Source organism: Protopterus annectens, chromosome 4.part0 (genome assembly GCF_019279795.1).
Source record: "Protopterus annectens isolate FY-2018-M chromosome 4.part0, PAN1.0, whole genome shotgun sequence".
Classification (NCBI taxonomy): Eukaryota; Metazoa; Chordata; order Ceratodontiformes; family Protopteridae; genus Protopterus; species Protopterus annectens.
The window spans coordinates 777,035,328-777,062,092 of record NC_056733.1 but is presented as its reverse complement, the minus strand read 5'-3'; the positions used below and the strand labels follow the sequence as shown (position 1 = coordinate 777,062,092).

Below are 26,765 nucleotides of genomic sequence, written 5' to 3'. Positions count from 1 at the left end.
GACGACTGCTCCAACCCTTCATTTTTGCTCAGTGTCAGGAAACGTAATGGGCAGAAGAAAAAATGGGAAGGGAGGACAGAAAAGGGGAATCAGTGTAGAGGCAAAAATGAAACTGAAGAAAATCTAAGAGAGACAGCAGCATAAAAGAAAACATATTTCCTGTGTGTTATTTGGAACAGGCAGGGGGGAAAAGCAGGAAAACATAGATCGACAACTAACCTCAAAAAGACTAAGAACTACATAACAGAGTACATAAGAGAAAGTGGTCATGTAAAATGTGAATTTCAGGGTGGAAGTGTAAGGAAGGAGACAAAACTTACAATTTGCTATGAAGAAAAGCTGCCCGTGATCAATTAAAAAGGTCACGGAAGTTAAACTTAAGAAATGCCCTAGTAACCTGTGCTCCTGCAGCCCTCTATACTACCTTCCAACTGCTTGCAGCCCCATTAACAAAGCAGAATAAATGAATGGAAGATGGAAGATAGGGTAAAAGTGACAGAGACTTCATTAATGTTTTATAAATGGGAAGTTTCACATGTCAAAGGTACAGAAAAAAAGGAAGTCAGAAAAATGTTCTGGACAAAGCAAATTTCTACTAGAAGACTGGGATTCCCTAAAAAAAGGAAACACCCTAGAATGGGTCCTCACTGGTGAGAAAGGAATTGAGGAACACAAAAATAAATGGCAAATGCCAGTTCCTGGAAAGGAAGGCAAGGCAAGAACTAGGGTGAGGTACAAGACTAAAGGAATGAAGATTATAAACTTGTTGGAAAATGAAGCAGACAGAGGATAGGGATATGGCACTGAAATTTCTGAAGTGAGATAAAGCATTTTAAGCGAGCTAGAAGCCCAAAGAAGTGTCAGCTTGGTTTAGGTAATTTGCCCGATAAATAGGGTAACATAGGAAGGGTAAACTGGAGAATGAGATATAAGAAAATAAAGAAGGGAACAGATGAAAAATGAGGCAATGAATCAGAAAAATGTAAATAAATTTTCCACCAGAATGTTCTATATACAAACACAAAGGAAGAGTGCTACATTAAGAGGGTTGAGTGGAGACAAGTGGAGAAATGTGCCGTAAAAAAAAAGGGCAGCTAACAGTGAGCAAAGGGAATTGAAGGAAAGATGTTTCAGTTGCTCCACAAGTGCTAAATTTACTTATAGGTGGGGTGCTTAATGAGGAACTGATGAATCTGCTCTGTCTCCACAGAGATAAGGGGAGTTCACAAGGATTGGAGTTTGACAAGTGTAGCCCTACACAAAAGGAACATATTGAGAGTGGGGAGCAGGAAGGACTCCTGTTAACTAGATGCTTGTCAGCTTCATTTTCGCCTTGTGATGACAGTGTGATAAAAGTGATCCTGCACAAGCAACTGGTGAAACTCCTGAATGTGAACAGCCTGGTGGAGAGGAAGCATTACCAGCACAGTTTAATTTTATGGGAGGCTCTGTCTGTACAGTATGATTCTATTCTAAAACAACAGCACCTTGAAAGGGGATGTGATGGGATCTCCTGTCTGCCCAGTCTGAAACAGTTCTCAACAAAAAAGGCACACTGGGAGGTCCTGTCTGCCTGACATGATTCATGTCCCCCACAGAAGAAGACACAGCATCACGTCCTTTCTGTCTAATATCATCCAAGTCACAATAACATCACCATGAAAAAGGGTAAAAGAGAGTCCAGTGACCTTTGACACTGTAAGTCACAGAAGGCAGGGAGGGGAGGCTGTAGGGAATGGAAGCAGTAGCCAGATTTGTGATGTGGACAACAAATTTACTGAACCGGAACAAAAAAGGGGGTGATCAAACTCAGTGGAAAGTAAATCAAGAAGATGACTATTTACTTCAAAGATCATTTATTTATTTGCTTATTTAATTACGTTTGTTTACAGGGGTAGTACACTGATCACAACAGGCCATTTGCAGGCACAGCCTAAGTGAAGAAATTCATAAAAAAATAAAAAAAAACTGCATCACAAACATGAAGTAATCGCAGACAAGCAGACAACTGGAGCAATGAACAAATATTACTATCAGAGGAGAAAAACAAATGTGGAGTAATTTTAATAGTAAATACGGGAGGTAGGCATTAAGTGGCAACAAACGGTGGAAGTAGAGTGAGGAGTCAGGTGATGCATATTTGCAGTCAGATTTTTTATGTCTTTTTAGTTGTGTACTGAAAGTGGGGAGAAATGAAATTTCTTTTTGGTGTGTCGGGGGGGGCTACCAGACTGGGTGCAAAAATGGAGAAGGAATAGTCAGTGCAGTGCAGCTGCAGTTTGGTTTGGGAGATATGGAGTGAGGGAGTCAACTGGGAGAAGTTGTAGAGATGTAGGGAGTGATTTTATACAGAGTTTGGCAGTAAGAGGCAGGAAGGCACCTGGCTGAAGTAGTTTAAAAAGAAGAGACCCCAAGAGTAGCTCAGCTCTGTAGCTGACTGGGAGACATCTGTCTTTGGAGAGAGTGGTGCAGTGGTGTTCCACAGGACCGGGGTTGTAACTGAACTGGCAGATTTTGTTTTCATTGGACTTAGTGGAGGACTCTTTTTTTAAAGGCTGTGGCTATAATGGGGAGCCCATATTTGAGCTGAGCTAGGAGAACTCCTTTGTCTATTGTAACTCTTGCAGACAGAAAGGAAGATATTTTCCAGAAATAGAATAAAAGACAGATGACATTTTCCCCGGTGTTTTTAATGTGGTTATGGAAGTAAAGGGACAGGTCCAGCCATAAATCTAAGTATTTAAATGGCATGGTTGTTTCTATTAGTGTACCACTGAAATCTGCAATACTGACATTTTTAGATCTTTCAGCTTTTGTAAGGTTCCAAATAACATCCCTTTGGTTTTGGAGGGGTTTAGGAGTAGCTTGTGATTGATTATCCCAGAATTAAGGGAGTGGTAGTCAGTTTGTAGCCTTGTTTGAACAGTATGTCATCAGCATACAGAGTGATGGGATGTTAGGGAGATCAGAAGGTAGTTTATTAATAAAGACTGAAAATAACAATGGGATAACTATGGAGGCCTGGGGTACTCCATTGATAAAGGGTGCTGGACGTGATATAAATGAGCCAATTTTGGCTATGAAAAAACTTTTATTTATTCATTCACCCATTCAATTTGGTAAAAAATCTTGGAACTAGGTGACAGTGCTGGCGCTAATCTGACTTTTTGAAGGATGCAAACAGGAGGACAAGGAGGAGATAGTCAATAAGGTCAAAAGCTTTGGTAAGGTCAAAGAAGAGTGCACCTGAAAGGTTTCCTTTATCCATATTGAGGAGGAAGTCATCTGTAAGTGACCACCGTGCTGATACTGTGCTCAGGCCAGCCCATAATCAGTGCCGCTGTTTAAGAGTAAGGAGATGGTACTGCTAGATGAAAGTGGACAGCTAGTTGTAGATTACTTTTTCAAGTACTTCTCAAGTGTAGGGAGGATGACGACAGGGCAGAAGTGAGAAGCTGTTTGGGAAGGGGGTTGATGAGAGCAGTTTTCCATGCATCTGGCATTGCATTTTGAGTGAAGAAGAAGTTATAAATGTGGGAAAGATGTGGTAAAACAGACATGTGAGACAGTGTGGGTAAGAGGCATGTATATGCATTCACAGAAAGGAAGGACCAAGTCTGAAGGTCTGTAGGGGATTAATGTAATGGGATCAGTTAATGAAAGGAGGAAAACACAGTGATGGAAAAATGCATGTTGAAAGGTGTAACCTATGGTACAAAAGAAAAAAATTGCATAATAGGTTAATAAATAAGCTGAAGGCTTTGTAACACTATACACTCTAAAGGGAAGAATGGCTGAAATGGGTTCTTTACTGCATAGAAAATAGGCATAAATATCCGGGTAAAAACCAAGGTAATAAGTAAACTATATAAAACGTTAGAAGGAGTGGCAAAGTGACAAGCTTAGAATTATTTTTTTTTTTTTTGGGGGGGGGTTAAGTATAGCAATTACATATGTCAGTCAGGAAAAAGTTATTCTAGCCCCTAGACATACTACTAAAAGTGAGGGTTTTTTTTTTTTCTTTTTACTGGAAATGCCTCAGAATATTGTTCCACTCCTGCTACACTCAACTAGGATGTACCAAAGTGTTATACTTGTCTATTTGGGGTACAATATTGATTTACCAGGAGCTTTTATGCATACCTTTTAGCACTGTCCTAAATTAAAATTATTTACAAATACACATCTTGTGTTACGTTATCTGGCCTGGTAAAGGGCTAACCACATCATCTCTCTGGATGATTAGTTTAGATAAAATATAGAGAATGGTGAAAGGGACATGGACTTTGTTGGATTTAAATTTAGTTGTGAAGAAAGAAACAAACCAGAAAGTGGAAAAGAAAAGCAACAACACTGCTAAATGACATCAAGCAAATTATGAAGAACATAAAAGCATGGGAACGTTCACCATCAAATGTCAACATGAGAGGAAAAAAATATGCTGAAATGGATGTCTTGGACACTGTAGGTGGAAGGGACACCTGAAGTATGAATAACTTTAAGGTTATTAAATACCACACTGTGATCATTTTCCTTTGTATTTACTTATCTGGCAAAAAGGTGTAAGCTACTAGAGAGTACGTGTATTCCAAAAGTACAGTTTTGTACCTACCATAAATGTAGATGCTCGAAGATCCACATTGCTGCAGTCAAAAAAAAAACCACCAAACACTACACCCAAACTATGTCTTCTAACAATCCCAAACACAGAGGGAAGGAGGGATCTCACATTGCTGCAGTCCTTAGCAGAGGAGGATGGCAAATCAAGAGAAGCAGGAGCTGTCAAAATGCCCTGTAAAATAGCAGGCAAAACCAGCCCTAGATTTAGAGTAGAGAGGTAGAGAAAGTATGTACTGAACTCCAATGTCCTTAGTTGCCACTGAAAGCTGTAGAAGTGGCAGTAGCCCTAGTGGAATGAGGTCTAATCCCTGTTGGAATCTCCTTGCCATGATGGGAATAACAAAAGGCAATGCAAAACCCAATCCATTTAGAAATAGTTTGTTTGGCTTGCCCTGAGAACCCAAAAAAAACAAACAACTGCTGAGACTGCCTGAAACTCTTAGTCCTATCTAAGTAGTGTGTACATCCAAAGTATGCAAAATCTTTGAAACCACCTTAGGCATAAAGGAAGGGTTAGATACCCTATCCTTATGGAAAATCAAGAAAGGCTCAACCCATAAGGGCCTGCAATTCAGAAACCCTTCTTGCAGAGGTAATGGCCAACAAAAAGCAGTCTTCCATGACAAATATTTTAACTCAGCGCTCAAAAGGTGGCAGAGTGAGCTTTTCCAACACATAACCCAAGCAGGAGTAGGAGCTCTAGGTCTTATGTTCTTTGCCCCTCTGAGAAATTGCTTGAACAAAGAATGAGAAAACAAAGGTGGATCACAGTCATAGTGAGCTGAAATTGCTGCAGCATGAATCTTAATGGAAGAGAAGGACAAACCCTTGTCCAATAACTCAGTAAGATATTGAAGAGCCACACTCAAATTAGGCTCAGAAACATCCAAAAAAACAAAATCTCTTCCACTTGTCTGCATATACTTTCCTTGTACTAGGTCTCCTAGCTTCCATAATCACATTCAAAACTTGTTGAGGAAGTTGAGCCTGCTATGAGCTAAAACAGGATATGCCATGCTGTGAGATGAAGAGAGTGAAGCTTGACATTGAGTAGATGACCGTCCTTTGGGACAATAGGTGTGGAATCAAAGGTATTCTCAGTAATGGAGTGCTATCGGGGCCAATCTGGAGCTATCAGGATCATTCTTGGTTTGTCCTGTCTTACCTTTAGTACCTTTAGAAGTAGAGGAAGAGGTGGAAAGGCATATACATGAAGATTTTTCCAACTGAAAGAAAGCATCCACTTTCCAAGCTGCCTGGTGTATCCTTTTGTGCAAAACTTTGGCAGCTGGTGGTTTAGAGGAGAAGTGAACAGATCTATGTCTGGCGTTCCCCATGACACTGTTAATTGTTGAAATACATGAGGATCCAATTTCCACTGTGGGGATCCATGATTTGTCTGCTTAACACATCTGCTAAGGAGTTCTGTACTCCGCAGAAACCTTGCCTGAAGATTTAGTTGTAAACTGAGAGCAGTGTCCCACAAAATCATTGCTTGTCTGCATAGAGGGTAAGAATGTGTGCCCCCTTGCTTGTTGATGTACCACATGACGGTTGTGTTGTCTGTTAGAATCAACACCTGCCCTGGAAGAAGTAATTCCTTGAAAGCTGTTAATGCAAACTGGACTGCTAACATCTCCTTCACGCTGATATGTAGATGCTGTAGTCTGGCAGGCCACTTGTCCTGTATCCACTTTCCATTGAGATGAGCTCCCCAAGCTTTGTCCGAGGCATCTGTTGTTAGAATCTGACTCACAGAAAGTCCCTTGTTTAGGTGACATTGCTGAGCCCACCACAAGAATTCCTTTTGGATGCAAGGTATTATTGGAATGACAGTGTCCAGATCCTGGCAGTGCTGTGTCCATAGATTCTTGAGATACCATTGTAGCTTCCTCATATGCAGTTTGGCATTGGGAAGCACCAGAATACAAGATGCCATGAACCCTAAGGCTTGAAGGACTGTCCAGTCAGCCCGACTGGTGTGATAGTTGTTGGAAGTAAAGGGAAAGATTCTTTTGTTTGTCCGGGGTCAAGGCCATCTGTTTGCTGTATTCAGTCTCACACCCAGAAAGCACATGTCTTGAGAGGGTACTAGACTGGACTTTTTCATTCACAGAATACCCCAGGCATCTTAGCACTGCTATCACATATTTTAAATGCTGTAGAAGCTCGCCCCTTGAGCCAGAATCAGGCAATCCCAAATAAGGATAGATCTGTATTCCTCTCAATCTGAAGAAAGCTATCACTGGAGCCAGAACCTTTGTGAATACTCTGGGTGCAGTAGATAAGCCAAAGGGCAATGCAGAGAATTGATAGTGTGAATTTCCAGGATACTTCCTGCAGCTTAGAGTGATAGGAACATGAAGGTGAGATCCAAAGTTACCATCCAGTGATCTTTGCCCAGGAGAGGTAAAAGCTGTTGCAATGTCAGCATCTTGAACTTGGGAATGTCCAGAAAGGTGTTGAGGATAGACAAATCCAGAATTGGTCTCCACGTGTTCCTACTAGGAATAGTAAAATCCTAGGCCTTTCTGCCATAGGGCCCTATCTGTAGTAATAGAGAAATTTGTCTGTAAGCTTCTAATCTGTGCTGAGGAGGAATGTCTGGCATGCCCTTGAAAGGTGGCAAGGTATGGAAATAAAATCTGTAACCGTGGTGAATGATATCCAATACCCATCTGTCTTGGGTAATTAAACTCCAGTTCTCCTTGAAAAGTGTCAGTCTTCCTCCCAAAGGTGCTGCCAGACAGGAAGGTTCTGGCAGTTGAAAAGGTAGGTCATTGGGTCTGTGGCTGACCCCTGCCCTCACCTGAAGACTGTGCAGGTGAGCCCCTGTCCTGGATCTAAAGAGCCGCCCCTACCACGCCTAGACCTACCCCTAGACTGGGAATCATAAGAAGGATATGTCCACCCTTGCTTGGCCAATTTCTACTAAACTTTGGAGGTTGAACCTGTAAAAATCTTTAACAGTGTGCATAGATTTAGCTTTGTCTTCCATTTTCTTTAAAACTGCTTCAACAGGCAGCCAAACAACACATCAGATTGCAAATCCAAGATCCTTGACTTAACATGCTCAGCTAAATTCTGATCCGGACAGTACCAGTGGCAGCCACCCTGGAAGAGGCCTGTACAGCATCAAACCACATTGTAAGGAATGCTTACCCACCTGTCCAGACACATGCACCAGATCTTGTAACTCCTTACATTCAATACCTTCTGCCAGAGCATCTACCTTAGATTTTAACTGTGAAAGAAGATAGATCTGATATCTCAGCATGTGGAATTGACACCCTCATGGCTAACCCATCTGTGAGGAACCGGATTTTTAACAACAGAAGCCTTAACCCCTTTAGGTCCCTGAGTAACAGTCTCTGGATCTGCCCTAGGGCTTTAAAGAGATACTTATGAGGCACCCTATAGTATCTGTCGAGGTAAAGAATCAGGGTTAAGAGAAGCCTCTGCAAAAACATCTTCCACCACAGAAAGAACAGGAGGTATAGCTAAAGGCCTTAAAACAAAAATTCCCTAAGTCTTTTCCTGGAATCAGAGAAATCCTGACCTTCCCATTTAAAATGGAGAGTGAAAAAAATCCTCAGGAGGAGAAACATCAGAATCAGAATAATGAGAACTGTAAATCTAAAATTCCCAAATTCAGGATCCACCCTAGGTCTTTTGTCAGGAGGGCCTGCCCAGAGAGGGAAGTGTTTTGTTTTGTCCCATCCGACGGCATTTCAAGACTAACCTGGCACAGTCTAATCTGTTAAATCTAGCACAAGAGGGACACCAAGGTATACACAAGTTATGGTAATCCCTATGTGGTATCTGTTTGAAATACAGTTATTTACTTTTTCTGACATCCTTGCTTAAAGACTGCGCCATGACCTAGTGTAAGGACTGCAGCAATGTGAGATGAAGAACATCAACTGATTATTTTGGTATGTGTTATTATCTGATTGATAGCTAAAAGAAAAATTGTGTTGTGATATTTCTGAAATGAATTTATCAACAACTATTGTTAAAGTCTAAAAAAAGAACTGGGTGATAAAATATACAAAGAACAGCCAAGGGACAAATGGAAGTAAAAAAAGCTATACAGAATGTACAGGTGATAAACTGGTCTGAGAATGTTTAAGACTAATATAAGGATGCATTACTCCACTGAACAGGTGATGGTGAGAATTAGAATGCTTTGTTGGCAGGAATAACAGACAGAATAATGATGGGAACATTTATGAGGGATATAAGAGCTATACAAGTGCTCATTACATCAGCTGGATTTAAATAGGCCATTTTGTACTGGGTGGAAATAATAGCTAGACTCACACACCTAATCACACTGTCCTTAGGTCTACAGATAAGACTGTCTTCATTTCACATAATTTGGCTTTTTTTCTGAAGCTCCCACAGTCAAGGATGTGATTCCTTCCCTAGCACAAACAGGGACTGCATAAGCCACACTAATAGGGAGTGCCCAGCCCTTTAGTCCTTATTTTTTTTTTCAACCGCTGAGTGTGCGCATTCCTGCAAAACAAAATAAAACAATGAAAGATGCCTGCACTGTACAAAAATGTATAAACTTATACTTACAAAACTTGCAGGGAACACCAACACAGCCAATGAATGAATGGAGTAGCCAACCAAATACATTGGCATATTGGGAAAATAATTAGATCCCAAAAGGGAAAGCCTCTCCACAAACCAACTAAAACAGTAAGAAACTACAGTTGTGTAAAATCTTTCCATAACAGTAGATGTCATTCATTTGACTGTTGCAGTATTCTTTACAACAGGGATCCCCTGCCAAGGGTAGCCTGACATCCGGCCAGTATACAAAAGCCTTTAGGTTGTAATGGGTACGTTGTATGTCACACGTAAGCTCACCACGCATGGCACAGGGCATAAAGGTGACGTCCAGACAGACCATCCTCAGAACTGAAAAGCCCCAGTAGGAATGACAGTCCAAAGATATTAGTAGGTAACAAGTACATCCAGAAGGAAAAAGAACTAGGGGAGAGGATGGAGAGAGAGAATACTGCAACACTGAAGAGAGGGACATCTAATCTACTATTATGTTAAGACTTTACACAACTGTACTATGTCCTTCCATATCAATGTTGCAGTACTCTTTACAATAGGGAGAGTGCAAAAGCCTAGTAAGAAAATTGGGAGGAGGAAAGGCCAGCACAGCCCTCTAGGAAGCTATGGAGAATGGACTTAGCAAAACCAGCTCTGGCCCTAGAAATCATAGCTGCCACAAGAATAGAATTAGTATCCAAACCCTTGAAAAAAGCACCAGAAGAGGTCACAGTCCTAGTAGGACGAGTCTTAACAGAAGAGGGAAGGCTCTTCCCATGAAAAGAATAGCAAGAAAATGGCTTTAGATATCTAAGAAATGGTTTGCTTGGAAACAGCCAAATCTAAAGACCTAGGATGAAAAGAAACAAAAAGCTGTTCAGATTTATGAAAAGCTTTAGTCTTATTCAAATTACATCTCTTATGCAAATCCAAGGTGTGCAAAACCTTCTCACTAGCAGACTGCAGAGAAGAGAAAAAGTGGACAAATGAATAAGACTGATTAAGGGACAACTCATTAACCACCCTGAAGAACACCCTGTCCTTATGGAAAACTAAAAAAGGAGGAACATAACACAAAATAAGGGGTTGCAGCTCAGAAACCCATCTGCAGAAGTAAGGGCCAAAACAAGAATGGTCTTCCAACAACAATGCTGTAGGGAAGCTGAAGCAGCAGGCTCAAAAGGAGCCTGAGTCAATATTTCTAAAACAAAATTAAGGTCCCAGGAAGGAGGGACAAGCTTCCTGGGAGGCCTAATGTAAAGGATGCCTTTAATCCCCTATGTCACAAGATGGGTTGCCAACTGGCTCATGGACAGAACCCACATGGTGAGAGTTGAGGGAGCTAGGTCCGACTCTAAACCGGTTACAAGTGGTGTTCTCCAGGGCTCAGTCCTAGGACCCCTCCTGTTCAGCATATACTTCTCAGAGGTACAGGCAAGCACAGGAGGACTATGGCTGACCAAGTTCGTAGATGACTGCAAACTAGGGGCTATAATTGACTCTCCGGCTGACACAGACATCCGCCAAAAGGGTCTCACTGACACGGATACCTGGTGTCAAAATCATGGCCTCAAGCTAAATGCCAGAAAGTGCATGGTCAACCCCTTTGGAAAAAACAAAGTACCCACAAACTACCAAATAGGTGGTAGTCCCCTAAATACGGAAGACATAATAAGGGATCTGGGGATCCAAGTAGATAGTAATTTCACTTTTGATAATCACATTGCCAAAGTGGTTAGAAAATCCTTCTACGTGGCCCACCTAATCACAAAAGGGTTCGCATCCAGATCAAAAGAAGTCATTGTGCCCCTCTACTCATCACTCATCAGACCCATCACAGAGTACAATGCCCCATTTGGGATGTACCTTACAAGACACCTGCAACAGCTGGAAAGACCACAGAAGTACCTCACCAAGAGGATCACTGGCCTCAAACAGATGCCCTATGCAGCTCAACTGAAGAAACTCCAGCTGTACTCGGTTGCATACTGCCTACTCAGAGGTGATCTCTGCCTAACATACAAGGCCATGTCCAACCCAGAATTGATGGACATGCTCCACCTAAAGAAAACCTTATCTCCTTGAACCACACGCTCTAGGGATCTAAACCTCACCACAACAATAAATAGGATGTGCTGGAGGGATAGATTCCTGTCCCAGAGACTTCCCATGCTTTGGAACAAGATTCCAATCTATATTAGGCAGAGCTCCTCGCTAACACTCTTCAAAAGAAACCTTGATGAGTGTATGGGAAACAGAAAGTTTACCCCGGGGATCACTTCAGTGGCTCTGTTGGACAGAGGCACAGGGAACTAATCTAAGGGGGAGGCAAAAGCCAACACATTCTGGCTAGCCTTATAAATGCCTTCGGGCAGATAGCCTAGTACCTACCTATGAAGAAACTGTTTGGCCTCTAATCTAGTGGGTAAAGTGGGAGTCAAAGACAGACCAGCAGAAATAACTGATAGGTGGGCCTTAACAGAAGAATATGCCAACCCAGCATTGAGCAATTCACACAAATAAGAAAGAACCAAAGTAACATCCACAGGAAGTGGATCCAGGTTATGAGAAAGGCACCAAACAGAAAACCTCTTCCATTTGGATAAGTTAAGATTTCCTAGGAGTGGGTTTCTTGGCATCCTGCAGAACCCGAAGCACATCCTCAGAAAAAAAGTTGTCTATAACCGATCAAAATCCTATCACCCACAATGTCAGCTGAAGAATGGACAGGTGAGGATGGTTAAGAAATCTCTTGTCTTGTGTGAGTAGGTCTGCCCCATGACTTGTGATAAATGAACTTGGCAAGATGCAAAATAAGAAGGAACCAATGTGGTCTTGGCCAAAAGGAAGTCACCAGCAAGATTTTGGGAGCATCCTGTTTTATCTTGAACAGGACTTTCAGAATGACAGGAAGGGGAGAGAATGCACAAAGAAACACTCCCTTCCAAGAAAAAGAGATGGTGTCCACCTTCCAGGCCAGACACCATGGAGCTCTGGCACAAAACAGAGGAAGTTGTCAGTTCGGAGAGATCTCCTTGAGAAGTACCCCACTGATGGGCATTGTCTAGAAATATGTCTACTCGTTGGATTGTGTTATGGACCTGCTCAGAGAATTTGCCATTGTAGTCTGATCTTATGGAATGTAAACTGCTTAAAGGGCACCTCATACTGGAAAGCTAGCTTCCAAACCTAAAGGGCTAACCTGCATAGGAGAAAGACCTTGTCCCCTCTTGCTTGTTGACATACCACATCACTGTGGTATTGTTTGTAAGAATCTTGAGTGGCTCTTGAAGGAAAAGTGAATGAAAAGCCTGAAGAGCCAGCAAAAGAGCACTCATCTCTGACACTGATGTGGTCTTTTATTGAAGCAACTAAAGTCCCTGCACCTTTAGAGAGCCAAATGTAGATGCTGAAGTAAGATCACTGGAGAGGAGGCCTGAATAAGCAGGTCATCCAGGTAGAGAAAGACCTGTATCCCCTTAACCTGCAGAAAGTAATCACAGGACTGAGACATTTGGTGAAGATCCTTGGGGCAGTAGAAAGGCCAAAGGTAAAAGCAGAGAACCGAAAATGCCAGGAAGCAACAGAAAAACAAATATTTCCTGAAAAGGGGATGAATAGGAATGTGTAGATAAGCATCCTTGAGATTCAGGGGAAACCAGAAAAACCTGAGCAACTAGCACAGGAAACAAGGTTTGAGGGGACAGCATCAGAAAGGAAGGGACCTTTCAAAAAGGTGTTTAGATGAGAAAGATCCAGAATGGGTCTGAAGGTGCTTTCTTTCCTGGGGACCAAGAACATACTGAAATAAAACCTCTTCTCCCTTTGAGGAACTGGAACTTTTTGAATAGTTCCCTGAGCCAACAGACCCTGAAGCAACTCTGGAAAAAAGGCAGTTGATCCTGAGAAGGGTGAGGAATGCCCAGAAAAGGGAACTCATTTCCAAACCATCTAATAACCCTGGCAGATTATGGAAAGAACCCAGGAGTCTTGGGTGATCTGTAGCCAAATATGAAGGGACAGAGAAAGAAGTAGAGGAAGAGGAATTAGACTGAGAAGAACAGGGCAAGGACAGTCAGACAGCATCTGTTTTGTCAGGAAAAGAAGGCTTCTGAGTAGAAGTTGCTTGGGAAGCCTTAATAGGAGGAGGCCTTCTACCACCCTTTTTAACTTTGGGGGGGAGTGAGGGACTGTCTATGGACAAAAGCAGGCTTATTAGGATAACTTCTCTGAAACTTGGGCACAAGGGAAACATAAATATGCTTCAACTCCTGTAAGGCCTTACCCTTTTCTTGCAGGCACTTAAACAACTCCATAGCAGCAGCACCACACAAATACTTATTATCCATAGGAGTATCCATCCGTTTAGCCTTGCTATCAGGCAAAGGCTGAGGTCTGAGCCAAGAATACCTCCTCAAAAAAGATCCAAAAGCAGCAGCCCTAGATGAAACATCAGCTGCATCATAGCTGCATTTAATGGAATGGTGAGATACTTGAGAGGATGCCCCTAGCAAAGCAAGAGCAGAAGCCTTCTCCTCAGAATCAGGGAGATCTGAAATAGCCTGACAGGCTTGACAGAGAAGAGCCAGAACATATCTAGTCATGTGTGTCTGACAGTTAACAGCTCTAAAGGCTAGGGTAGCAGATGTATACACCTTCTTACCCAGCCACTCCATGGTTCTGCTATCTTTTCAGATGGAAGCAACTTACTGGAAGGTAACAATTTGGATGGTTTATGAGAAGCAACTGACACCACAAAGGAGTCAGCAGAGGGACACTTATAAAGAAACTTGCAGTCCTCAGGCACTTTATAAAACCTTTTGGGAGCAGGGGGCTGGGAATCAGTGGAAAAGGCATCCAGCAAGAACAGCAGGAACAGCAGAGGGTCTAGGAGACTCCGTACGTAAAAGCTCATAAGTACCTCTTCTGAATATCAGAAACCTGAGCACAGTCCCATTTAAAAAAAAAATTCCATCATTCTGGAAATAGTATCACGAAAGACAATCTCCTCAAAAGGAGAGTCAGAACTGAGACTCTTCTTCCTCAGAACCATAGAAAAGTCGCAAAGAAATTTGGGAGGAATATGTAAGTGACTCTTCATCAGAATCAGCATCCTCCTCAGAAGAAGAATCCTGCTCCCTGAGTATATTAAGAGGGGTAGAAAACCAGGGAGTAGCAGGAACAGAAACTCCATGTGGAGGCTTAACAGCCATAAAAGCATTAAACAGGCCTAGAGTGGAGTTTTGCCATTCTTGATAAGGATCTTTTGGAGCAGACACAATACTTTTAGTTTTCTGCTTCTTTTTAAGTGGGTCACCAGCCTTGAAAGAGTTTGGGGGCTTTGACCCTTGATGACACTCAATAATGGTAATCGGAACTTATTTCCTCACTAAAATTTAAGGAACACCCCTAAGCCCTTCAGTAATAACCAGCCACAATTATCCTGTACATCCAAAGTGAACTTCTGCAAAATTTCCATGGACATGTATGGTGTCAGATCCATGCCGACCTCCAAAGCAGTAGTGGCAGAGAATTCCAAGAAAGAAACTGGATGATCCTCTGGGTTTTAACCAGCCTCAAAGTGGAGGCGGTACACCCAAAGAATCAGACTGAGCTTTCTTGGTCTTTTTCTTCGCAGACAGCTGACACTTGGGCTGGAAAGATCCTTCCATGTTATCCTTAGCCAACAGTTTAAGCCGTTGGTTCTTTAAGTAAATCACAAGGGAAGAAATCTGGCTCCACAATGTCTTGACAACAAAAGCTTGAGAAATCTCAAAAGATATATGGTTGCAGGAAGCGCCTAAACAGAACAATCAGTGCTCATGACTATCTTTATGGGGAATCTGTCTTCTGCACTGGCATTTCCCATTTCTCGATGACATGAAACCCAACAACAAGAAACAAGCAAAACTTAAGAAAATCAAAAAACCCCAATGGGGCACTTATCAAGAAATGGTAGAAACCAGCAGATGAACGAGAGTTCAGACTGACGATCAAAGGTGGCATTCGGACTGGCAGCAAAGAAGTTCTGAGGATGGTACATCCAGAAGTCACTTTTATGCTCTACGCCATGTGCAGGAAGCATACGTGTGATGTACAGCATACCCATTACAACCCTAAAGGCTTTTGTATACTGGCCGGATGTCAGGCTACCCTTGAGAAGGCATACGTATTGTAAAGAATACTGCAACAGTGATACGAAACGACTTCACATACATCATATCTGGTAATGAAGACCCTCCTTGGTGGTTTTATGTCTGGGAAGAATTGCACAGACTATAAAATCTCTCATGGAGCCTATATCTGACAAATGGGCAAAACAAGTAGCTCAAAAGGGCCAGAAATAAAGCCATGAAGTGCCAAAGAAGAAGAGACTCCTGAGCGACAGTCCAAACAATAACGCTTCATTGAAGTTGTAAAGAAATGAATAACTGGCAGTAGAACAAAAACCTGTGGTGGAAATATTTTTGAAACAAGCAGAGAAAGCAGCCATGTGCCTGGAGAAGAAACCCTTGATAGCAGTATTTTCCAATAGGTGGTATAACACTTAATGACTAAAGATAATGCAGCTGGTAATCCACTTGCAGGGTGTTTTTGTCTGACAGCTACTAGATCATCCATCCCTGGAAGTAAAGGGAAGAAAAACAACTGTTCTGTCTTCTGGGATTCACTCATTCACTTCAGATATAACCAGAGATGAAGGTACATGTCCAGGGTGTTAAGGGCTGGATCCACTATGAGAAGTCAAGGAACAACCTGCCAAATACAATCAATATTGTTCCAAGAGGATCAAAACCAAAACCCCAGAACATACAACTGAGTCAACATTAAAATGATTTCCCTGCACCCCATATGGGGGAACTTCACCCATACTCCCTATTACGTAAAGATACTTACTCTATGTCACACGAATATGGTTAAAAGAAAAACCAACCTGCAAGGACAAAAGCAGTACCTACATAAACTGTGCTCTCACAGTTTAATTCAACAAGTCAATTGAGAACTTATTATTCTGGGGAATCAGGATCAAGAATGATCACATGAGATGGTAGAACTCTTTCTAAAGGTATTTTATTTTTTTGCTCCCCACAAATACAGGCAGCTTGTTGGCTCCTTTACCTGCTCCAAATTGGCCCATTCATTTAGGGGGAGATAGAATCCAGGAATTCCCAGTCTAGGCAACAGTCCTACAACAGCCCATTAATTCTCAACTGGAAATCACAATCAATGATCTGTTCTCCAATGATAGTTAGAAGGAAGGAAGAGGGGACAACTTGCTGGTCATGCAAAGTGGCCTATCTTCTTCCCTGGGAGCACTCCCTCAGCAATTCTTCTGAGCTGAACTGTGCCTCCACACTCGAGTTCACCTTGGCTCATGAATGTAAATGCACTTAGAGTGGGCTTGGACTCGGGCTCCACTGGCTGTAACAGCTACTGGTCCTGCAAGGTGACACACGTATGCCAAACCAGAACTACCTCTCTTCTCCCAGGATGGGTAAGCTGGCAGCAGCTGCTCACTCCCATCCCTCCCCAGCTAGCTACTACAATCAAACAGAGCCACCAATCAAACTCAGGTCACCTGCACCATGGCCAGGGCTTGATCAATCTAGGCCATTTTTCTTCTAGCTTCTGTCCCACAGAAAAAAAAAAAAAAGAGGAGTAAACTGGTTTAAAATCAGTTTAGATACACTTCTAAGTGGGAACTCACATTAGTCCTCAAGGAGGGGCGGGTTAAAATTTTAAGGTCTAGTAAACACAGGTAATGACTACGAAGTAAAGCACCTTTGATGAATACCCAAGCTGCTGAACCTGGAAGCCTGTCAGTCATTAAATTCAAGTTGAAAGGAAGCAAGGCAATTCAAATGAGGTGGAAGATGCAACATCTTTTTAAGGAGCTGCATCATCAGTTGGTTATGGGTCACAGTTCTGCCCTCCAGAAAGTCATGATGGACAGAAATAGCTGACACATGTATCACAAGGCCATGGAATAAAGATGTTTCAAATCATGCAAATGCTTTGATAAGAAGTGCTAAAACTCTTGACTGGAGTGGCACATACCACATCTTCACTCACAGGACCCACCCTGGTCTGTGACATAAATAGGACTTGTTGGCAAGACAGATTTGTGTCCCAGAGACTCCCCCTTTTGTGGAATACACTTCATCTCCACGTAAAGCAGAGTACCTCATTAAACCTTTTTAAGTGCAACCTGGATAAATGGATGGGGAACAGAAAATACACCCCTGTGATTCCACCTGTGTCCCTGCTGGACAGTGGCATAGGGTGCTGACTTGTTGGAACACAGACAAAATTCTTGGCTAGGCTTGTAAAGGCCTCAGAGCCAATAGCGAAGTAACTTCCTTTGATCCTAAGAAGGTGAACCTCCTGTATTTGGCAGATGATTTCTGCAAGACAAAAGGCTTCTTAGCAGCTTCATTCACTTCTGGTACATCAGCTAGAGTTCCAGCTCAAGAGATTCAAACCGGGAAAATGCTCTGAAGTGGAGCTGGTTGTCACTAAACCCAGGGGTACTGGTGGGACTCCTACTGAAATTGTGAGAACCTCATCTACAATCCTCTGGACAGGAAGAGGATAAGAAACAATCTGGGGAATATATACTAAGTCAGGGTTATGATCCCTCAAAAGTACTCTTTTTATTCCAAGTACAGTGATCTTGGAAAAATATATGCAAGTATCAAGGGTGTGGATGTTTCGGTGAGGGTTAAGGTAAGCCTAGAATTCAGCAATTTTTTGAAATGTTGGACTGATGATAGTAGCAAAGAAAATACGTGAAGTATATTGTATTTAAGTGGAAAAATGTTAGAATGCTTTTCTTTTCTGTTAATGTATGTTTGCCTGTGTCCTCACTGATAATTTAATAAAGGTGTTTAAAAAGGGTGTGGGTGTTTCAGTGGCAATCAACTGAAAAATACTTTACAAATTTTCAAGAGTTGTTCTTTTTCTTTAAGAATCGCACTACATTTTTTGTAATTGCAGGGCACATGATTACAGTTACTTATTTCTAACAAAAAAAGAATACGTTGGGGAGCAAAGGGTGTGACATTTCTGGCTTACAAAAGCTTCTGTACCATCAGGGACCTAATAACCTAAACCCACACACACACATTTTGTTGCCAACAAGACATTTTGGTGTTTCTTCTCTGACCTTTGCACTGGACATTGGAAATGTCAGAATAGTGAGAACATATAGAGGTATCTCCATTGCTAAAAGAGGAAGAATGCATTTGGTGCCATCTCCCCCATGCACTACTTCACACTGAGCAGAAATGGGAAGGAACACATTCTCCCATGTGGCAAACAGGATCTCTCAACTCCTGGAAGACCCTGAACAGGCAAAATTCCTGAATCCTCAACTTTTGAATATGACTGAAGGAGCAGTGCTGAGAGTCAGCCTTGATGTTCAATGAGAATGGCTTAGAAAATGCCTCAGATCTACAGTCACACTGCCAGACTGGTACTGCTCATCTGCAAAGGGAGCATGATAGCACCCTTGGCTGCTCAGATATTACATGACGGAATGTCTGTCAGTCAACCAAAAGAGGGACTACTCCCCCCTAGCAGTATGATGCTGCACCAGAGTCTTCTATCTCTGAGAGGATGCAAATAATAAAAAAAAAAGTGTGTGTTCAGCCTCATCCTCTCCTCCAACGCTTTCAGGGCATGAAGAGCTTCTTATAGCACCCACTGATATATATATATATATATATATATATATATATATATAGAGAGAGAGAGAGAGTGAGAGAGCGCCTCTTCTGTAGGGGAATGACTGTCCTTAAACGGTGTAAGGCTAAGGCTGGTCCCACACCACCTTTAAAGCATCCAAAATCAGGATATGTGATAGGTTCAGCTACAGCACGGGAAAATTTCATTGAGAATGGTGGCGATTATCCACCATAGCATGAACCAGCATCAAGGGTTTGACTCCAGAATCAGGTATGTGTGTATGGTGAATGCAGCCACTAATGACTCACAACCTATTACAACACACGGGTTTGAAAAAGACAGCATGAAGATAGTACAGTTGTTTACACTTACCATAAATGTAGATGTTCAAGTGTATTCACTGTTGCAGTCATCACATTTTGTTTATCCCTGCCAGGGTAGCCCTCAGTTAGCCCGAATACCAGAGGCTTAGTATTTTCTGCATCGGTTGCCATCACTGCAGGACTGACGTCAGGTCGTCAGTAGTATAAAATATGGCAGCTGACGCCATTACATCAGTTTTTCTTGCCCTGTCAGGAGACCACAAACAGGGAGCTAGGTTATGGTGGAAGAGCACCACCAGTAGAAAGTAAATACCAAAAGTTCCTTGCAGGAAGAGTGAGAGAGAGATACAAGGGGGATGGAGGGAGGGAAACCAGGACTGCAACAGGGAATACACTCGAACATTTACATTTATGGTAAGTGTACACAACTGTACTATGTTCTTCATGTTTCACTGTTGCAGTTATCATATTTGGGTTGATTCCCAAAGCTGAAGAAAGGGTGGAGGCAGTAAAGAAGACTGGGGACTGGCTAGGATGCCCTGCAGGACTGCAGTGGCAAAGCCTGCCCTGGATTTGGAGAAGATAGGTAGGTGGTAATGCTAGGTGAAGGTATGAACTGAAGTCCATGTTGCAGCCTCCAGGATGTCCCTGGTGGGGACCCCTCTGAGGAAAGCTGCAGAGGTGGAGGTTGCTCTGGTAGAATGTGTCCTGACCCCCCTGGGGGGAGGTTTCCCGTGCTGCTTGTAGCAGAAATGGATGCAGTGTGCTATCCATTTGGAAATGGTTTGTTTGGATATGGCTTTGCTCTCTGCTCCTGCAGCAAAACTGACTGACAATTGATCAATCTTCCTAAGTGATTTAGTCCGGTCTAGATAGAATCTGTGCTATCTGTGCACATCTAGAGTGTGCAGTATCCTTTTCCCCCTTGTTTTGTGGGTTAGGGAAAAAGATGGGCAAATTAATGGATTGGCTGAGAGGCACTGGACACCACTTTTGGCATAAAGGATGGGTTAGTCCTGAGGGAGACCCTGTCAGCATGGAAAATGATGAAGGGCTCTACAGCCATTCATGCTTGTAGCTCGGATACTCTTCTTGCTGAAGTGATGGCCAGAAGCAAGGCTGTCTTCCATGACAGAAAATTTAACACTGCTGAAGCTGCTGGTTCAAAGGGTGGCATGGAGAGCTTTTCCAAAACAAAATTTAGGTCCCAAGCTGGGGTAGGTGCTCTTCTGGATGGCCTTAAGTTGTTAGCCCCTCTTAGGAACTGTGTGATGAGAGAGTGCGAGAAAAGTGGTTGCTCTGTGCTGAAATGAGCAGAGATAGAGGCATGAATTTTAATAGAAGAAAAGGATAGACCCTTGTGTAGTAGGTCAGCAAGGTAATCCAGGATGAGAGATAGGGAGGGCTGCTCCGTGCCGGCTCCATTAGCCTGGATCCAAGTGCAAAACCTTTTCCATTTATCAGCAGAAGACTTTCTAGTGCTAGGGGGATCTGGCCTCACGTATAATATCTAGAACTTGTTTGCTGAAATTGGCAGCTTGTGCAGTGGTCAGGGAATAAGTCAGGCTGCCAGATTGAGGGCCTGCAATTATGGATGCATGAATTATCCTTCCCTCTGGGTCAGGAGTGCTGGGATCTGAGGGAGATGCCATGGTGGCAGAGGTGACAGACTGCGCAGCAGTGGGCACCAGTGCTGGCGTGGCCAGTCTGGGACAATCAGGATTGTCCTGGGTTTTTCCTCTCTTACTTTGAGCAGTACCCTTGTAATGATTGGTAGTGGGGGAAATGCACAGACCAAGAGGTTGGTCCACAGGAAGGATAGCGCATCCACTTTCCAGGCCTTGCAGTGAGGTTTCCTGGTGCAGAACTTGCTGAGCTGATGGTTGGAGTGGGAAGCAAAGAGGTCCACCTTCAGGGTGCCCCATTTCTGAGTTACAAGGGTGAAGGTTCTTATGTCTAGCTGCCACTCATGTGGGTCCAGAAGATTTCCGCTTAAGTTGTCAGCAAGAGAGTTTACAAAGCCTGGCAGGAATTATGCTAACAGGTGTAGTTGCATGGCTGAGGCTGTGTGCCAAAGGGTCATGGCAAGTCTGTACAGAGGGTATGAGTGAGTCCCTCCCTGCTTGTTGATATACCACATCACAGTGGTGTTGTCTGTTTTGATCAGTAGAGCACCTGGAGAGAGTAGAGGTCTGAAAGCGGTCAGTGCATGCTGGACAGCTAACATCTCTTTTTGGTTGATGTGCAGATGTATTTGATGTGGGCTCCATTGACCCTGTATGCACCTGCCGTCTAGGTGTGCACCCCAGGCATAGCCTGATGCATCTGTGGTGAGGGTCTGGATGGCGAGGGGTTGGGAGAAGGGTAGTCCCTTGTTGTGGTAGCATCCTGCTGCCCAGCCAAGAAAATCTTTCCTTAGACAAAGTATCATTGGTATAAGAGTTTCCAGGTCTTGAGAGTGTTGACACCAAAGGCTTTTTAGGTACCATTGTAGTTTCCTCATATGCAGTCTGGTATACGGAATGAGTAGAATGCAGGAGGCCATAAACCCTAGAGCCTGCAGGATTTTCCTTGCTGATAACTGGGGCCTGGTGGCTAGTTGAGAGAAATAGGCTGTCAGGTACGTTTGCTTTTCTGGTGTAAGGAAAGCCATCTGGGATGCTGTCCAGGCTTGCTCCCAGGAATACAATTTTTTGGGTGGGTACTAGTTTGGATTTCTTTTCGTTAATAGTGTACTCCAGGGAGGTCAGTAGGTCCTTTACAAAAGCCAGGTGCTTGAGCAGCTTTTCCTGACTGTCTGCCTGAATTAGGCAGTCATCTAAGTATGGGTAAATTTGAATTTTTCTTTCCCTGCAAAAAGCAATGGCGGGAGTCAGACATTTTGTGAAAACTCTGGGAGCAGTGGATAAGTCAAAGGGAAGCACAGAGAACTGAAAGTGCAGTGATCCTGCTCTGAAATGTAGATATTTCCTGCATGATTCCCTGATTGGGATGTGTAGGTAGGCCTCTTTTAGGTCTAGGGTGGCTAACCAAGCATCCTTGGAGAGCATCGGTAGTAGCTGCTGGAGGGTGAGCATTCTGAATTTTGGTATCACCAGAAATGTGTTTAGAATGGATAGATTGAGGATTGGGCACCAGGTGCCCTCTTTTCTGGGTACCAGGAAGAGCCTGGGGTTGAAACCTTGGTCTATCTATTCTGCAGGAAAGGGCTCTATTGCCCTCATGGAGAGCAGGGAAAGGACTTGTTTTTTGGCCTTTGCCCACTGATTTGGTGGGAGATCTGGGAACCCTTTTGGGCTTGGTAGAGTGTGGAAATAAAATGTGTATCCCTGGGACACTATGTTGAGGACCCAGCAGTCGTTGGTAATGGTGACCCAGGTGCTTGCATGGAAGGAGAGTTTTCCTCCTAGGGACAAGTGCAGGTGGGCAGAGGGAGGGGGTGAAAGTGGAAAGTCATTGTGAGCTCTTACCATGAGGGGGTGGTTTAGCACTCCCTGATTTTGATGAGGCGGAACTCCATTGCTTAGATCTCTGCATTCCCTGGGGCTGCTGTCTGGGGGGCCTGTTTCCCTGGGATATGGGCTGTGCTGACCTGGAGGGGGCAGGAAAGGACCAGTGCTTGGAGGGGCAATGTCTACTGAACCTGGGTGGCTGGACCTGCAGGAAGTCCTTAACTGTCTGCATAGATTTAGCTTCCATCTTTTTAAGACCTCCTCTGCTTTGGTTCCAAATAAGTTGTCTTTGTGCAAGGGTGCATCCAATAATTTGGATTTGACATGGTCTGGCAAGGACTGCTCTTTAAGCCAAGCATGCCTTCTAAAGTACAGAACCAGTGACTGCTGCCTTACAAGATGCTTCTAGGGAGTCAAAACCACATTGCAAGGTGTGCTTAGTTACTTGACTTGCAGAATGCATTAACTCTTGTAATTCTTTATTTTCTGCACAAGCAGGAAAACTTGACAGTTTTCTTTGAGGAGTTCCATGGTATGCTGCTGAAATTTTAGCATATGGAACTGACAATTTAGTGCTCTAATAGCAAGAGTAGCAAGTGTATACTTTTTATCCCATATGTCTAAAGCTCAGGAATCCCTATCTGAGGGGGTGGGATTCTTAGCAGAAGTTGCTTTAATTCCTCTAGGCCCTTGAGAAATAACCTCAGGCTTAGCAGGAGGATTTTTGAAAAGAAATTTGTGAGAGTCTGCGACTCTATAGTACCTATCAGATTTCCTGGGAGCAGGAGGCAGGGTGTCCGGAGTCAAACTAGATTCCATAAAAACATCATCCACAGCATCCAGGACAGGAGAAATGGCCAGAAGTCTGTGCTGTGGAAGATCTAAAAATTCCCTGAGTCTCTTATTAGACTGAGGGTAGTCCTGACATTCCCATTGGAAATGTTCCCTTAAAGTATGTAGGGTTTCCCCAAAGGAAAAGCCCTCGGGTGGAGAGGCTGAAGGGATGAATTCCTCTTCATCAGAATCCTCATAAGCAGAAAGGGGTTGCATGTCTTCATATTCAGATGCATCAGAGTCATCGGACTCCTGTTCAGATAAAACTACTGCGGACAATTCTCTTTTTCTTTTGGAAGGGGTAGCTTGGCTTCCCCTGATCAGCATTATAAGGTATTCTGCCATTTTAAGCATTTGAGACTGAGGCAAGGAAGCAGGTGCCTGAGATTGGGTCATCAGTTTCTTGGGTGTGGTTCGTACCATGGCCCTTAGAAACTCAGTAGTTTTCGAAAGAATGGAAGATGCAAAAGAAGTCGTCTGTCTGTACCGAGAAATGGTAGTGCAAAGTACTTCCTCGGAAGCCGGTGCCTGCTCAGTGGTTCCGAACCCATCCAAGGTACAGACATCCGCAGGATCCTTGGTCAATGAACAGTCTTGTGGCATACCACACTCTGAAAGGGTCTCGGTAGTAGCCTGCGAATCCACAGAAGTGGGCATCAGGGGCTGTGAAAACACCTCATTAAGGACCGAAGAACTGATGATTAGCTTAATGGAAGCATTGTTGGTAGGTTTGGACCTGTGCGGTCTCTCTCTGTCTTTATCCTTATCTTTTTTCAGAAGATCAGCTGTCGTATGGCTTACCGAAGCCATACCAGAATTCAAGGACTGAGAGCGAAAATATCTAGCTACAATAAGGGCCCGATGATGTATAGTTCTGGTATTGATCAGAGCACAAAAACAACAGCGGGGGACGTCGTGATCTGGGCCTAAGCAAGTGATGCAGTAAGAATGAAATTCTCGGTGTGGTATTTGCTTTCCACAGGCGAGACAATTATTAACTTTTTCTGACATTGGTTAGAGCAAGAAAAAAGGATCCCCAGCGGGGTACTTAGCTTTAGACGACTTCAATTTCAATTCGGAAAACGAAAAATGCAGGTAACGGCCGACCATCACTCGTGCAAACTGCTTCTGCTTCGGGTTCCTCGGTAAGAAACACTGATGTAATGGCATCCACTGCCATATTTTATACTACTGATGACCTGACGTGAGTCCTGCAGTGACGGCAACCAAAGCAGAAATACTAAGCCTCTGGTATTCGGGCCGACTGAGGGCTACCCTGGCAGGGATAACTCAAATGTGATGACTACAACAGTGAAATACAAAGAACATCAAGGTAGTTACTGAACACATAAGATGCAGAATGGTCCATGCTCCATCATCTCCCAAGCTTCAAGGACATGTCTCTAGGGCCATCTCCATGAGAATGAATGACTAGCCTTGGCAAGTGTCCAGCTCCATAAAAATTAAAGCAGACAACTGAGATGGGATCAGAAAGGCCTTCTTAAGATGACCCACTCAGTCCACAAGAATGGAAACACCCACTCCAGGGATGTTACTATTGAATCCTTTGGGAGAACCACTGCAGACAGTTGCCTAAGTAGGGTTTCCTTTCCCTTCAAGGCCTCCGCCACAATAGCAAAGAACTTGGTAAAACTCCAGATGCTCAAAAAAGCCCAAATAACATTTCATAGTCAAAGTGTTGCTCACCCAGAGCAAACAAAAAAACCCTCTTGAGTGGACATCAGACACTGGTATGACACTGTGTCCAGTGACACAATCCGGGTGTAAGTAGTATGATTGCCCTAAAGAGTCACAATCCAAAAACTGAAGTATCACAAGTCTTGAAGTTGTCGAGTCCAGAATGGAATCAGACACCCTCTATCATTATCAGAACTAAGTGGAATAAACAGAAACCTTACACTCATTATAAAGGAGGAAAAGTTTCTAAGGCTGCTTTGAGGATTCTAGTTTATCATAAGAGTCATACTGAAATGGCTTGATTTCTCAGAAGTCTCTTCTAAGGAACAAGCTAACATCTTTAAGGCATGGCTGTTCATGACCACGTCATAAATCCAACGGCCTTTTGAGATGGCCCTCCAAGCCAAAGCAAACTTAGAAAATGTCTCACCATGGTAGTTAAGACAATAGTTACTGAGATGGGTCAATTTCTTCATTGCGGAACTTTGCTGCCGAGCTTGACAGAATACAACTATCTGATATTGATTGGTTGCTTGACAGCTCTACTCTGTCTGCATGGGGCTTCTTCTTTCTTAAAGGCTAAACTAGTCTGGAAGAAAATAAGGGAAAGTGTTTGGGGATCGTGGAGGACTTCAATAGCAGTGACAGCATGTTTCAGCCATGTTGACTCCTAAAGAAATAGAACTTTTTTCTAAATGTAATCTAAACTGCAATTTACAATAGCTGAAGAACACAAAATGATTAGGGATAGGGCTACAGAGTTTCAGGTTAGAGTTAGATTTTATGCATTTATTACTGGCTTACAGTCACAGTTCCAGGATAAGGTTTAAGGTTCTTAAGCCATCTGCCCAACAGTTACATTTAAACAAAAAGTTTGAAAAATGTACTTAATCGATTTCACTGGGTTGGCGTAACTCATTTCGGTGCTTTTCCATTATTGGGGCAACAAGTGAAATACGCTTGATGTGAAGTCCCCACCTCTTATTTTTTTCTGGGGTTTAACTTTGTGTTCTTCCTCATGCTAGTATTCATCTTCTGGCAACACATCAATGGTGACTTGATTCTTCGGTTCTGCTTTGCGTTTTGGCGTGGTTGTCACCGTTGTACTGACATTGCCTCGCAACTCACTGCTGCTTAATTTCGGATGGTTTTGTGCTTTTTGGACTGTTACTGATTCGCAGCCAAGTCACTGCCGCTTATACAGACAGCTGTAGAAAGATCCCCTGTAAATTCATAAATAGTGTGTGAATGACCGACGTTATTTTGTGAAAAAGTACATGCTCCTCTTTCCTACCCTCAGCTGATTTGTAATGGTCAGTGTGTTAAGATTTGTAATGCTGGGAGGCTTATCTGTGAACTTGCACACACACAGAATGGGGAGATCTGAAGTCAGTCGTGCTTCTGGGGTTTCAGAATAATTGCCTTTGGGATTGCTTTTCCTTACTGAACTGCTGTGAGTTTATTCCCTTACCAATCAGCTGGCGGTCAGGAAGAGGGGCAGCACTTCCTTACTTTTTTTCAGAAAATAACATTGTTCATTTACCCCCTATTAATGAATTAAAAGGGTATTTTTCTA

At 43.1% G+C, this 26,765-nt stretch overlaps 1 protein-coding gene across 1 annotated transcript in view; it reads right to left on the bottom strand.

The window, feature by feature from the left end:
* Positions 1-26,765, bottom strand: part of PI4KA (phosphatidylinositol 4-kinase alpha) — a gene marked incomplete at its 5' end in the record, with an annotated part of 2,160,482 nt that overhangs the window by 592,570 nt on the left and 1,541,147 nt on the right.